This window comes from Quercus lobata, chromosome 5 (genome assembly GCF_001633185.2).
Source record: "Quercus lobata isolate SW786 chromosome 5, ValleyOak3.0 Primary Assembly, whole genome shotgun sequence".
Taxonomy (NCBI): Eukaryota; Viridiplantae; Streptophyta; class Magnoliopsida; order Fagales; family Fagaceae; genus Quercus; species Quercus lobata.
Genome location: NC_044908.1, coordinates 60508058 through 60522651, shown reverse-complemented (window position 1 = coordinate 60522651; position 14594 = coordinate 60508058). Strand labels below are relative to the sequence as shown.

General features: G+C 30.7%; 1 long non-coding RNA gene across 1 annotated transcript; it reads right to left on the bottom strand.

Annotated features, from left to right (window-relative positions):
- Positions 1-11246: 11246 nt before the first annotated feature.
- LOC115991683 lies at positions 11247-11823 on the bottom strand. Its single transcript, XR_004092279.1, has 3 exons — positions 11739-11823; positions 11394-11447; positions 11247-11264 (listed from the first exon to the last, which is right to left on the bottom strand). It is a non-coding gene; the product is annotated as an uncharacterized LOC115991683 (long non-coding RNA).
- Positions 11824-14594: the final 2771 nt, after the last annotated feature.

The following is a 14594-nucleotide window of genomic DNA, read 5'->3' as shown; positions in this document are numbered from 1 at the left end:
AAGGTAAAGTGTAATTTTTTTTCCCTATAAAATGACATTGATGAATCAAGTAATTTCAGGTTAAGCAATACAACATGAAATTGACCCATTTATTAACCATGTTAAAGTTTTTTGACTTGTTTTGACACGAATCCATTTTCATTAAACACTAACCTACAATTGATTGTGTCATGTTCGTGAGTCATGTCAAATAATGGCAACCCTTATATAGAACGACATATACTTGTATTGCACTTGCACCTTTACGCTTTTCTTTTTTGAGAAGTACTTGCACTCTTCTTGATCATGTTACCATTAATTTTAGAGAGGTAAAAGCAACCCAAACCCAATCAATAAATTGAAACCCAAATCCACCAAATTATTTTTAGGCAAAACTAAGGTACAAGAGTCTTGTACCTTAGGCACCCTTTTAAAATTTAGCCACTCCTTAACATTTTCACTAAACAGCGTTAAACACCTTATGTTTCCTGTTAGAAAACCCATCTAAAGTTGAAGAAAAACCTCGTCCAATCACCCATTTGAAACTGATCTGCATAAAACCCAAGCATAGACCCATTGAATTATTAAAGATTTAGTATATAAGAGATAGATAAAAGGGAGAGGGGTAAATTAGAGGATCTAATAGGGTTTTAGAGAGAGAGAGAGAGAGAGAGAGAGAGAGAAGTGGAGATAAATCAAGATGAGAGAACCACCACCTAGGGTGGCGATGATGGGTGGCAGTGGTGGTGAAGATGATCTTGATTTAGGGCTAGGCTTAGAGAGAGGTTAGAGAAAGATAGGGAGAGAAAGAGTGATGAGGGTTCGAGTAGAAGACAACCACCACTGCTGGTGAATTGTAGTAGGTGGAGAGAAAAGCTTGAGAAGCTGGCCATGGTGGATCGGCTATATTTCCAAGAGAGAAAGGGCTGAAAAAGCATTGGAACTTTGTATCTCTATGATTTCAAGGGAAGTGATAGAGTTCACAAGAGAATAGAATTATTTTTTCTTTTAATCTCGTTTAGATGTGTTTGCTAAATAGCCACATGGTTTATTTTTAAAAGGGGAACCTAAGGTACAACCCCTTACCTAAAATATATCTAAGTTTTGTCTATTACTAAAAAATGCTATGTCCACAATATTTTTACAACACTTTCACAATAAATCTTAAGTAGCTGGATGTTATTGGCTGTTAAGGGTGGGTAGCAACAAAGTAATTTAAGCCATGGATCATATTAGAACCAATAACAAATCTTAAGTTGTGGATTCAAGTAAGGAATTACCCAATTAGATAAGTATTACTTGAGTCTTAACTGGGTTACTAAAAGTACCCAACAAATCAATCATCAATCTCATAATATATTATTTTATATACCATATAATAAAAGTTGAGCTTAGAAATCATGATTGCACTAACTGGCTATACCAAAATGCAACAATCCACTAAATACAAAAAATAACTTATTTGTTCTTATTAACTTTTTCTTCTCTACTATAGTTTTTCCTCCACTGCTTTATCACTTCTTTTGATAAAGTAACAATTAGTATTTTAACTTCTTCTCCTTTTTATTTTATTATTTTTTATTAAATGCAAAAAATCAATATATATATATATATATATATATATAAGTAGAGACCTCATGTGCGAGAGCATGAGGTTCTACAAAGTGGCGCATTGTATGACAATTTTTTTTATTTGGGCTTCCACCTCATCTAAATTTAGCATTTATATCAAACTATTAAGCGTGCATTTGGATTGAGATTATAAATGAAAAATTATTTCACTATTTAATTTATTTTTGCAACTATTCATGGATCCCACTGCACTTGTTGGCACTATTCGTGGGTCCCACTGTACTATTTCAACTAACTTTTACCTTTATCTATAGTACTTTCAGCAATAATTTTTTAATTTCAGCAAAATAAGTGGTATCCAATCACACTCTAAGTAAAATTCAAAGAATTTGTATATATTTATAATTTGAAATGCTTTGGATAGATACGGATGAATCTAAAAAGTCATGAGAAAGATAGGAATTAAGAAAAATTTTCAATTTTATGCATAAGACTAACTTCAAAGCAGAACTGCAAGAGTCAGATTCAATGAATATTGAGTAATATGATTATTTGTCTCCACATTTGTCTAATATAAATCCCCATTTCCTTTGAACTTAAAAATCAAACTTCCATAATTTCTCTCACGATATCTTTAGTTCCCTTTTCTGAGAGGTATGTTAACTTCCAAAATATTATGTTCGTCTTTAATATTTTGTTTAGATTTTATGTAGTCGTTTTTACTAAAGTAGCATTGTAATGTGGTTAGGATGGTTTTTTCATATTATGTGCTAATTTAGATTTTGGGTTTTCCGTATGATGCATATACTTGTCAAGGATTTGCAGTATATTTGGTGTTTTGGCTGCTTTTAGCTCAATTAAAATTTGGAGGTTAAATTATGATATTATTGCGTCATTATGGCATTATTATTTCTATTGTTGTATCATGAATTCTAGCAATTTTTATAGCTAATTGATTAAGATATCATTTTTTCAATTTTCACCCTATTATAGTTAAGGTCTTAGAAAATCAAACTTTTCTTCAATTAAAATATTAATGGGCCTTAATTTTATCTATTATCAATTTTGAAACTAAAGAAAGGCTACTTTCACTGACATAAAAATTATAAGTGTTGATATAATGGAGATACAGACTTTAGTGGCATAATAAATGTAGAAATTAACACTATAAAATCTATATATAAAGTATAGGGATAAAGGGCCCAGAAATGGATATTGGGCTGTGGGCCATGTCCGAAGACGTTAAGTCATCCGAGGACAAGTAGATACTAATGGGGGCATACAAGTTATTAGTCCATAGAAGAGGTCTGGTCATGAAGGATTGGGAGTGTAGTCCGAGGAGAAATACCTCCTCGGCTAAGCAAAGTAGAGGTCAAAGGTTCGACCTTTCATCAAGAACAACACACTAGACAATCATACTGGTAAGGATAAGCATCAAAAGGGGATAAGACAAAGGAAAGCTAAGAAATATCTAAGAGAAAGCTGCTATCACCGCATTGAATGCTCTGCAGCTAACTCTCTGGCCGCATTAATTTGAAGGTGATACCTGAACAGTAACATTTAGCCTTACAACTACCCACAAAAACTTCACAAAGGTGTTGATGGGACAAGGATCAAAACTAGTAATTTGATCTACATGTGGAGGGCTGAGATGAAGTAAAGAAGGAGAATATAAAGAAGAAAAACCCCCATTACAAAGGGGATCATCAGATAAAATGTAGAAAAATACTGTACACTCAAGAACTGTAATTATGCTTAAGTCCAAGAGAAATATATAAGAACTACCTTCCTCGGACTTTGTCGAGGAGGATTTTCCTTGCATAAAACTGTTTATTCTTACTTTGTAGTATCATTTAACCTACTATGATTGTTGTCCAACTCATAGAAGTCCAATTTCTAGCCCACTCTTTACAAATTCATTATATTGGGTTCTTTAGGCCTTTGTCCTTTTCATTTTTGGGCTTGGGAAGCAAAACGTGCCCTTACATAAAGCATAAATCATACAATAAAGACACCTAAGAACCACCGGGTTTGTATTTATGACAAACAATAAAAATATTCATGAAATCAATTGATCATAAATAATTTCTTACTAAATTTATCAAAATGCACCGCGCATCGCATGAGATATCCACTAGTTATGCTATAATACATATACAACATTCTCCAAAACCATCTTACATAAAACATTACAACATTATCTGTGCATTGCATGGATAACTTACAAGTTATATAATAAAAGTTAGGCTTAGAAGCCATAGTTACGCCAAGTGGCTATATTAAATTGCAACAATTTTTTGATAAAAATAATAGCTTATTTGTTCTTATCGGACTTAGAAGTCATGGTTGCATCAAGAGATTGTACCAAATTCCAACAAATTTTTTAATAAAAACAATAGCTTATTTGTTTTTATCAATTTTTTCTCTACTGCCCTGCTTTTCTTATCAACTTTTCCTCCACTACTTTATCACTTCATTGGATAAAGTAACAATTATTGTTTTAATCAACTTGCTCTCGTTCTTTGATTTTTTTAATATTTTTTTTATGTTTTATTAAATGAAATATATATATATATATATCTCTAATAAAAGTTGGCTTCTATGATTTCATCTACCAGGTACATACATGAGTGGGATCTAAAAGGCTCTAAGAAGTTGCATTCTCTTAATATACAAGATTTGTATTATGCACAAGATTAAAGAGAACCAAAAACTACTTTGGTTTTCATGTGACAAAACCTTTAGTGACATCAATTTGCTCTTCTTGCACCAATATCAATTACTCGAAGGACACTTAAGTTAAAAAACATTAACTTAGGCAATGGTGGATTGATGGTAGAGCAGTGGTGGAGCAATGGTGGAGAGGTGGTGTCATGGTAGTGGAGTAGTGGTGGTGCCAAAGATGATTTTGATTTGGGGAGAGGGCTACTATGCGCGCGCGCGTGCACGAGAGAGAGAGAGAGAGAGAGAGAGAGAGAGAGGTTTTGTTTTTAATTGATTAGGAAGAGGAGGTTTTTGATCTTTTCACTTTAGAGTGTAAAGTGTAATCAGAGTGTATAATTTAGGGTGATAAATTGTAATTTCCCCTAGTTTATGTGAAGCAATCTCTATAACATCCATGAAGTGAGTTTTGGTTGGCAACTTCAAGAAATTCCAAACAAAACCCATGAACCAAACAACTTCACAAAAGAGCAACCCCAGTAGTTTAGGCCTCTTTTCTTTCAAACCTTGAAAACCACTAGTCAACTTGATTTTCAATAAGAAGCAAGACTTGTGGACCTTCCTCCCTCACTAAGCAGCAAAGTTTCATGTAGTGCCTTTAGGATCCCAAACCCACGACAGTCATCTTGAATATCCTTTTTTTGGCTTAGTGACTTGAGTGATAAAATTAGTTGTATAGCGAGAATAAATATGGAATTGATAATGACATATAACATTAAAAAAAAAATAAAAGATGATAAAAATCACAAGAAAAAAAAAATTAGGTGATGAGAATAAATATGCAATTTTTTATTCTTAAATCATTGTGACACACATATTTTCCTATAACATTTTTCGGTAAATTACAAGTTTTGGTTTCTAACTCTTGCACTGTGTGTCAATTTGGGACCCTTTGCTATTTTGTCAAAATAGTCTCTACTGTTAAATAATGGATGGAAAATGTTGACGTGGCTAACTGCCAAAATGAATAATAATAAAAAATTATTTTTATACCAACATCAGTTGACACATATAATGCCAAATGGAATAAAAAATAAAATTAAATATTTTGTTGAAATATCAAATCTAATTTAATCAAAGTCTAATATTTTTTTAATTATCAAAATATGCTTTAAAGATTAATAATTAAAAATCCCAACCTGAAAATTATTCAAACAATTGAGATCCCTGGGTTTGGAAACTTTATGGTGCTGTTGGGTTTTATCGTGGATAAGAAAAATCAAGAACTATTGGACGGATATGGAAATACAATCTTTATAATTTTATTCCTTTTCTTTTTCCCCCTGCTACTAAATAAAACTAAGAGGGCTTGACTTCATTTTTCTCAACTTCATCATTCTGCTTGTAATTCCATCCTACAAATCATAATATTTTTAATGTATATGTAAAATTAGAAGGTGTTTTTTTTAAAAAGATAATTTTAACCTGTGGCATCCGTTTTTAACGATCGTTATTTATCCAATATAAACCTATTTGATAATTTAAATACAAAAAAATTATGGGTCTCACTAAAAATCAATTTATTTGGTTTAGTACAATCTTGGGTGCTTTATGGTTTCTCTCTCTCTCTCTCTCTCACTCTCTCTCAAGTGCTACTGGGTTTGAATAATTCTCAGGTTGAAATTTGGAAATGCAAAAATTACATTTTGTAGTTATGGTTTTCTCAGGTTTGAAACTTTGAATTAGTGGTCAAGGAGAGGGGTTTCCGTGGGTCTTGGTTTGAAAGGTGTTTGGGGCTCAAATATGGATTAGATGTTCCGTTTATATGCTGAGAAAGTGATGAAAATATGTTAAAATGATTTTACTTTATTTATAGACTAGTTAAAGGTCCGTGCGTTGCACGGTTTTATCATAAACTTATAGAATATACATTTTGATAGGGGAGCAGAAAATTAGTCCAACTCCAATTCGTCCAAAGTGGTCGTCCAGATCAAATTGAGCAAGTTCGACTTGGAATCACCCTAGAAGAAGTAAAAGTGTTCATAGACAATAATACTATTCTTGATTAGTAAGTCTCCCATGGATGATAAAGTCGTCCATGATGAAGGTCGTCCATGGACGACCTTCAGATGTCCATGGACGACCAAACAGTCGTCCACCAGATGGACGAATACGCAACACTTGGAACTTTTGACTCTCTGTAGCGGTTACTAAACCCGCAACTATCTCGACGAATCCATCAAATAAGTTAACTTCCGTTAGCGGTTACAATTTTAGTAGCCGTTGAGGAAGTTAACTCCGGACTCGTTGGCTTCCACAAATCTTGGGAAGGTTATTGGATAAATAACCGTCCCCAAGATCCCTATATAAAGGACCGGTCTGAACCCGACAAAGGTAAGATTTTCTCTGAGACATTACCCCCAAATACTTGGAACTCCCTTCTCTGCGAGACTAACTTCTTCATCGGAGAGGGTTTGGCCGGTATCCTCCGGTCTCCTCTTTGACTGTTTGTTTCTTGTAGGCCTTCCACCACAGAAGTAGCCCACCGAAGCCAGATCATCCACCTTACTGATTCGGAGCGATATCACATTTTATTTGATAAACTATAATCTCTCAAATAATTATTATAATAAGAAAAGGAAAAAAAATTGGTATAATAATTATCAAATATAAAATGATAACACCTACTAAAATTATTATTTTGTAACCTACCAATTGTGCTGTAATGAGAATTTTGTATCTTTGGGAGATTGTTGAATACTTCTTTGTACACTATATCCTTGTTCTTGTTTGTCATTGTTCTTTATAATAAAATTTTACGATTGATAAAAAATCATGTCAAACCATATTTAATGATTGATAAAAAAATAAAAATAAAAACTAAATGGATAGATTGACTTCTTTTATAGATCAAAGTGTACAACTCTAATAGTTAGCCAAAGTTGTTCAATCAGGAAAAAAAAAAAAAAAATCAAATTATTATGAACAATTTATAATCAAATTTATATCAAAACATGCTTAATTGTATGCTAAAAAGAAGATTTTTCTCTAAATCAAAATTGAGAGGATGAAAGAAACATATCACCATTAGAACCCATGTCATAAAACAAAAAATAATTTAAAAAATCATGCCGAAGCATATTTAATGATTAATTCTCAAACCATAATCATATAAATTGTATAAATCATAAGCAAATTAGGTTAAACAAAAAACAAAAAAAATACACAAAACTTATTCAATTTAATGAAAAAAAATTAGAGCAAACAAATACATCTTTGAAAGGTTGTAGGTAGAAGAAGAGAAGTATAAAGAAAAAGAACCGTATAGTACATATTCATTATAAATTATTTAGTATATATACACTCCACATTGAAGAAATTGATAGTCTAATGTTAGTCTAATTTGTGGGAGTGTAAAGCTGAAGTCTAAATCTTAAAAAATGTGGCAAGAGGAAATTCAAAGAATTTATTGTTTTATTTAAATACTACATGTACTACCTTGCTGATTTTTTAAAGTGTACAATGTTGCTTTCTTTTTCTTTCTTTTTCTTTTTTTTATTTAAATTTTATACGTGTAGTAATATAATTTAAATTAAAAAATAAGGATAAGTTGAAGATTTTGGATTGTAATCAAATTGATATTATTTATCAACTTATAAATTATAATAAGAAAATGATTAGATGAAGAATTTGGATTGTAATCAAATTATAAACTTAGAAATTATAGGAGAAGAAGATAAGAACAAAAAAAATATGTCTATTTTAAAATAATAAAAAATCTAACAAAATTTCTACAATTTGATGGAGAGGGAGAGAATTTTCAATTGTGTGGAAATTAGATTTCTAATCATTTTAGGAATTATAAGAGAAGAAGAATCAACTTAGGATGTATGTTTATCCAAAATCTTCATCTAATACTTTATTTTTACATGTACTATGTTGATTTTTTGTTACTCGTGATAATATAATTTAAATTAAAAAAAGGATTAGATGAAGAGTCCATTGATTTTAGACTTTGTTGATAGCATTTTAAATTAACACAACTGTTATAATTTTAAATGAAATACTATTTTCTTTTATTACTTGATTTGTCATATTTGTTCAAAAAATATGTTTATATCTATTCTTAAAATCTAAAAATTTATTAAAATTTCTGCAATCTAGTGAAGTTACTTGGCGCAACCACGGCGTCTAAGCTCAACTTTTATTATATATAATATGATATGATTTAAAATTTAAAATTTAAAGCATGTTTTGATAAATAAAAAAATAGATTTTGATTAAATTATATTTGATAATTCAACAAAAATATTTAATTTAATATTTTTTATTTCATGTGGCATTACAAGTGTCATCTGATGTGACATAAAAACAATTGTGTATTTTTTTTTTTTTTTTGAGTAACTACAATTGTGTATTTTGATTATTAGCAAAGTTAGTGTTTTTAATCCATCACTTAACATGGTACATGAAACTCATCAAGACTTCTCTAATAAAACTCCACTTTAGTCTGTTATAAGTTTTTTCTAAATCGATCTTAATGGCCATGAAACCAATTCATCTCTATTCTTGCCAATCATATGAATATTTTTTTAAAGTATAATGCCGTTATCAATTGCTTTTATGTTTGCGACAAAAGCTTAATAGAATGGACAAGTCAAGTTATTAAGAAGGGGCCTTAACCTAGTTACTGTAATTTTGGTGACAATTTTGTACATTGTGTTACATAAACTAGGGAAAATTACATTTTACCATTTTAAATTATACCTCAAATTACACTTTGTACCATAAGTTTTCAAAATGCACAGTTAGCACCCTAAACTGTAACCCATGTTATACTTTAAACCCCATCGTCAATTAGGCTATTAAATTGGAACAGAAGAATATGACATCACATGAAAAGACGTAATTGCCTCTTCTATTTAATCCTTTAAAAATAAAAAAGAAATTACACTTTACCATAAAAAACTACACTCCCGATTACACTTTGCATCAAAAACTTTGGTTTTCCTCCAAAATAACGGCGGGTGTAAATTATAACACGAGTTATGGTTTAGTCTAGGGTGCTAGGCTGCTAGCTGTGCATTTTAAAAGTTTAAGGTGCTAATTATACATTCTGAAAGTTTAGGGTATAAAGTGTAATTTAGGGTATAGTTTAATTTAGAGTATAGTTTAAGATAGTAATGTGTAATAACCCCAAAAACTAATTGGTCTAAAATTTCCTAAGATTTTAGGCTCTTGAATTTTTGGAATAAGGGTAGCATGAGTCTGGTTTAGAGATTTTGGATTTTTTTTTTTCACCCTAAAAATCCTTTTAACTTTCTCAACAATTATTTCTCTAGGAACCAAAGTAAAATAGTAAAAAAAAAAAATCTAGGACACAAATAAAAACACCCCCATAAATAAAGGGACAAAATTGAAAAATTTTCCATTATTTTAACAAGAAATGATCATGGATAATATATTACTTGAAAATTGAAATTATTTTCAACTAATGTCCATAACACCTCTCCTCTGTGCCACCTTTTCCGCCAAAACAAAAAGTATAACCTACTTTGTCGTCTTCGTATGAGTGATCTCCTTCAAGGTAACAACGAGACTCCGCAGTTTGAATATCATTTGGCGAATCAACTAATTGATACTTGTTATCAATATATCGTACATTAATCATGTTAGCAGTTCGTTGATATATTTCATTACCAAATTTTCCACTACCCATTTGAGGGCTAGTCTCATCACTTGGCTGAGTGAAAACATAGCCTCCCTATTTCAATGTGTTTGCTCCATTGCTTAACTTAGTAAACAATTTGTTTGAAAAATACCCAATTGGTGTAGGTTCTTCATTATAAAACAGCCACCAAGGTGATTCTTTCTTTGGATCCTATTGTTATCAAAAATGAGAAAAAGGAAAAGGAAAAAAAAAAAAATTGAAGATCATAAATTCTGCAAATTTTTGTGTCCATTCAGTAAGGCATTTTGGAAGCCTAAAAGAACGTTTTTGAATTCCAAAATTTTGTTTTGCAACTACAACTCCTCTTAACTTTTAAAAACATTCGTTTTAAACTTAGAACGCAATTCTCCAACAACTTATAAAAATAAAATAAACATAAAAGGTAATTATTACCTGGAGGAGGCTGAAACGCAAAAACACTTGATGGTCGGTATCATAGTCAGAGACATCATGTATAGCAGCGCCAATTGGAACTTGGGTATTGATTTGTACAAAACCTTGGCCATTAAGATCAGTGGCGGAACCAGGAATTTATCTTTGGGGGGGGCCATCTATAAAATTTTTTGTGCATGTATGAAATCTAAAATAGTAATGTACAATACTACATAACTCAATATGTGCTATAAACAACAATTAAATACATGTTAATTTTTTTTGAAGTGCTAAATACATGTTAATATAGTAGTATATACTTTATATTTTAATCAAACTAATCAAGTACATTTATAAATTATAATGTCATATGGTATATAATATATTGATTATTATAATAACAAATAATGTATTATAAGGAATATAAAAAAGAAAGCAGATGAAAAGTAAAGTAAAGAAATCAAAAGAAAACAAATGAAAAGTAAAGTAACACATACAAGAGCACTATACATGGGTGAGGGGCCTACGGAAGCTTCAAACTTGTCTTTCACTCTTTCTTGTTTAGTTTAGTCACACTGAACTTTTACATTTATGTTGTAAACACAAAATTGTAGTAGCATTAATATCACTTTTTCATCTACCAATTACTACTCATCAGATCAGCCATTTGTAATATTTTTTGTAAAATAGTTTGTATCTCTAACATTATTTTTCTATTTAAATGAGAGTTATGTTTATTTTTAGACTTTCTTAAATATATATGTATATTATTGGGTATGGGGCCAAAATGATAAGGTTCTTTTAAAAATTTTCAAATTATTTAGGATAATTCAAAAAAAAAATATTCATTCATTTTTTTCAAAAATTTGGGGGGGCCAAGGCCCCCTTCAGTCCTTGTGATGGTCCGCCACTGATTAAGATCAAAACATCTTGGAACATTTGTTATGTTCTAGTTCATGTACAGTACATGTGAAATCAAATTAAGTTAGTACTATATTCGTTAATATATATATATATATATATATATATATTATCCTCCCAAGAACCTTAAATCTGTTTAAGGATAAAAAATACTTACGGTTACTTGAAAAAACCAATGAGTGAAACTGTCCTGGAACTGCAATGGGAACACCTGAAGAATACCACAAATAGTTACCAATTCCACATTTTCATATTATAAATTATATATAGTCATGATAATGTAAGAAAAAAATTTATATTTGAGAGATTAAAAGAGCGTATTTAGAACCCAAAACCCAAAGCTCTGATTTGCAACCACAACTCCCATAGCTTTTTTTTACAAACGTTTATTTTAAACTCAAAACACTGTTTTCCAACCATTTATAAAAACGCACCCATTCTCAAATAAAAATTAATGATAACCGACCAATTTTCAAATCCTTTTCTCTTCCCTAATACTTACAGTCCACCCAAATTGTATTCGAGTGTAGTCAGGTCCCTCTCCTACTTCAGCTGAGATTGCAACTGAACTATATTGGTTAGGTCCAACTTTTGGATTCCATACAGTCATCATGCCTGAGACTCCTTTATACTTTTTGTCTGGGGTTGTTTTCGCAAATATTCCTGCAAACTAATAATCAAAAAGATAAAAAAGAAAAAATGCATGCAAACTATGAGGATGATCATTCCATTAAAGATAAGAAGACTCTAATTGCATTACAAAAATAAAGAAGAGAAAAGAAAAACGAAAATTTTCGACAAACATTAAATAAGAGAAAACCATATAATTCACTTACTTCTAAACCATGATTCCACTGACCGTTCGGAAAAAATCGAGACTTGTTTAAGTTTGATACATTTTTCAATTGGTCTTTGTCTGCAACCCTCTGAACAGGGACAGTCCCTTTCGGGCAAGCTTCATCTAACTTTATCTTTGCATAACGATGACCAGGCAACAGCTTCTTGGATAGCATTTTGGCTCCTAGTTTTCTTACTTTATGGCTAGGTCTTATCTGTTGAGTATTTTATATACTTCAGTAAATCAACATATCATTTAAAATGAAATATTATAAAATAAGCATCCGAGTTGTTAGAGTAGCATCAAATTTTTTATATATACTAGCCTCATCACACGCGCTTCGCGTATGTGATGAGTCTTTTTTTTTTTTTTTTTTTTTGTTAGTGGTCCTATTTTGTAGAAAAAAAAATTGTGTTTTTTTATTTATTTTATATATATAATTTTTATTTTGAAAATTTAATTTATAAGTGTATAAATCAATTTAAAAATTAATATGAGAGTGGTTCTATTTTTTAGGCAATGTTTTAGAATTTTAGTGGGAATTAGAGTTGCATTTTTACTGGATTGTCCTTTAATTTTGTCTTTACTTAAACATAAAGGTGTAAGGGCATTTTTGAACTAAAAAATAAAGAATCCAAACAGGGGAAGCCCCTAATAATAATAATAATAATATATATATATATATATATATATAGAGAGAGAGAGAGAGAGAGAGAGAGAGAGAGAGAGAGAGAGAGAGAGAGAAATGATATGTCCATGACATTTTCACAATATTTTTACAACAAATTTTAAGTGGCAGGTTATTACTGGTTGTTATTGTTGAGGCAAAAAAGTAATCTTAATGTCAGGTTTAAATTTGAACCAATGACAACTAACCATTTATGATTTGTTGTAAAAATGTTGTGGACGTACTATTTTTCATATATATATATATACTAGTCGCTAACCCGTGCGATGCACGGGATAGTTAAATAAAATTGAGTTAAAAATGAAGGAAAATAAATAATCTAGTTCAAAATAAAGGTTCAACTAAAAAATTGGTCAAAAATACAATTAGTTTTTACTTTCTTTGAAATTGAACCTACAAACAGAACCGTACATATGTGAGGACAATGAAAATGATATCAAAGACATTAAATTCACAACTACATTAAATTTAAAGAACAAAGACATTTGTTTCACAGCATTATATGAAATGATTAAAGCCTTTAAAATGAGTGAGGAAGAACAAACTTTTGCAGACCAAGAACATAGAGTAATTTGCTAAAATTGTAAAGTAACGCTTTCTTTCATATGCAAAAATATCATCCAAAGTATAAAGTTTCTAATGGAACCATAGAATGTGAAAATATGTGCTCACTAAGATACAAATAGCTTAATTAAATTTATAACTAATCAACAACAGCATGGTGTGGAAATTGTTTACCAAAAAAAAGGAGTATCTAACGATCAAACATATGTATCTAACAATTCTAACCATAAAGCAAGACATGAGAATTTGGTTCAAAGTATTAAAACAATAACTAAATTTACAAAATGCCCTTTATATATATTTGTAGTGATGGTGTTCTTTCGGGAAAAGATGAACAAATGAAAATCAATAAACTTACTATTATGTATTGAATACTATTTTACAACTAAAATCTCATACTACTCTTAATATGATTCTTCTTTGTTTTTTTTCCTTGAATGCTTAGGCTCTCCAAGTGGCATCAGTAGTTGGAAGAATTGGAGCTTGAGCTTCATAGCTTTGGTGATATAAAAGCTTTTGCCAAATCAAACAAATGTTAGACATGTTGGTGAGAATCTATAATTCCATTTAGTTTTGGTGAGAATTTGTATCTTCCCAAGCAACATTGTAAAAGTTGCACAATATGACTCTACACTATATCCCAAAGGATCTCTCTTGGATTGCTTCATTCTTCTATCAAGCACTACAACTAAAGCTCCCCCATCATAACTTTCCTGCCTTGCAAAACGTCACAAACAAAAGTAGAATTCCATAATTTTCATTTCCTACTTTTGCAGCCCCCAATCAAACTAACTAATAGATAATTTGAAATTGCTATCAAAAATTGACCATGATACTTGATAATAAACAAAGGCTAGGAAGTAAGAGATCAACATATTTGATAATAGCAATCAACACTTACCAATTATAATTCACCAGCACCAATATCACAGGACACACAAAACTAATGTGAAATTCATGACAATTGAAGATAAGCCAAAGACAACAAATACAGAAACCACTACTATGAATAACAGTTTTGAACCTTCCGCACTAACCAAACACTGCCACCAACAAAGCGAAGGGAAATTATCAGAATCCTTTTGGTCTAGAAATTATTTTGGAAAAAAATCATGCTCTCAAAACCTTCAGGTACCTAGAATATTAATCACTTCAAGAATATGGAAATAACAATTAGGCACTTACCTGGAGTAACTGAGTCATGTTCAACCTCTTTATATGTAGTTGTCCGCTCCAAATGCTCAAGAGCATTTGCAACTAAAAAAACC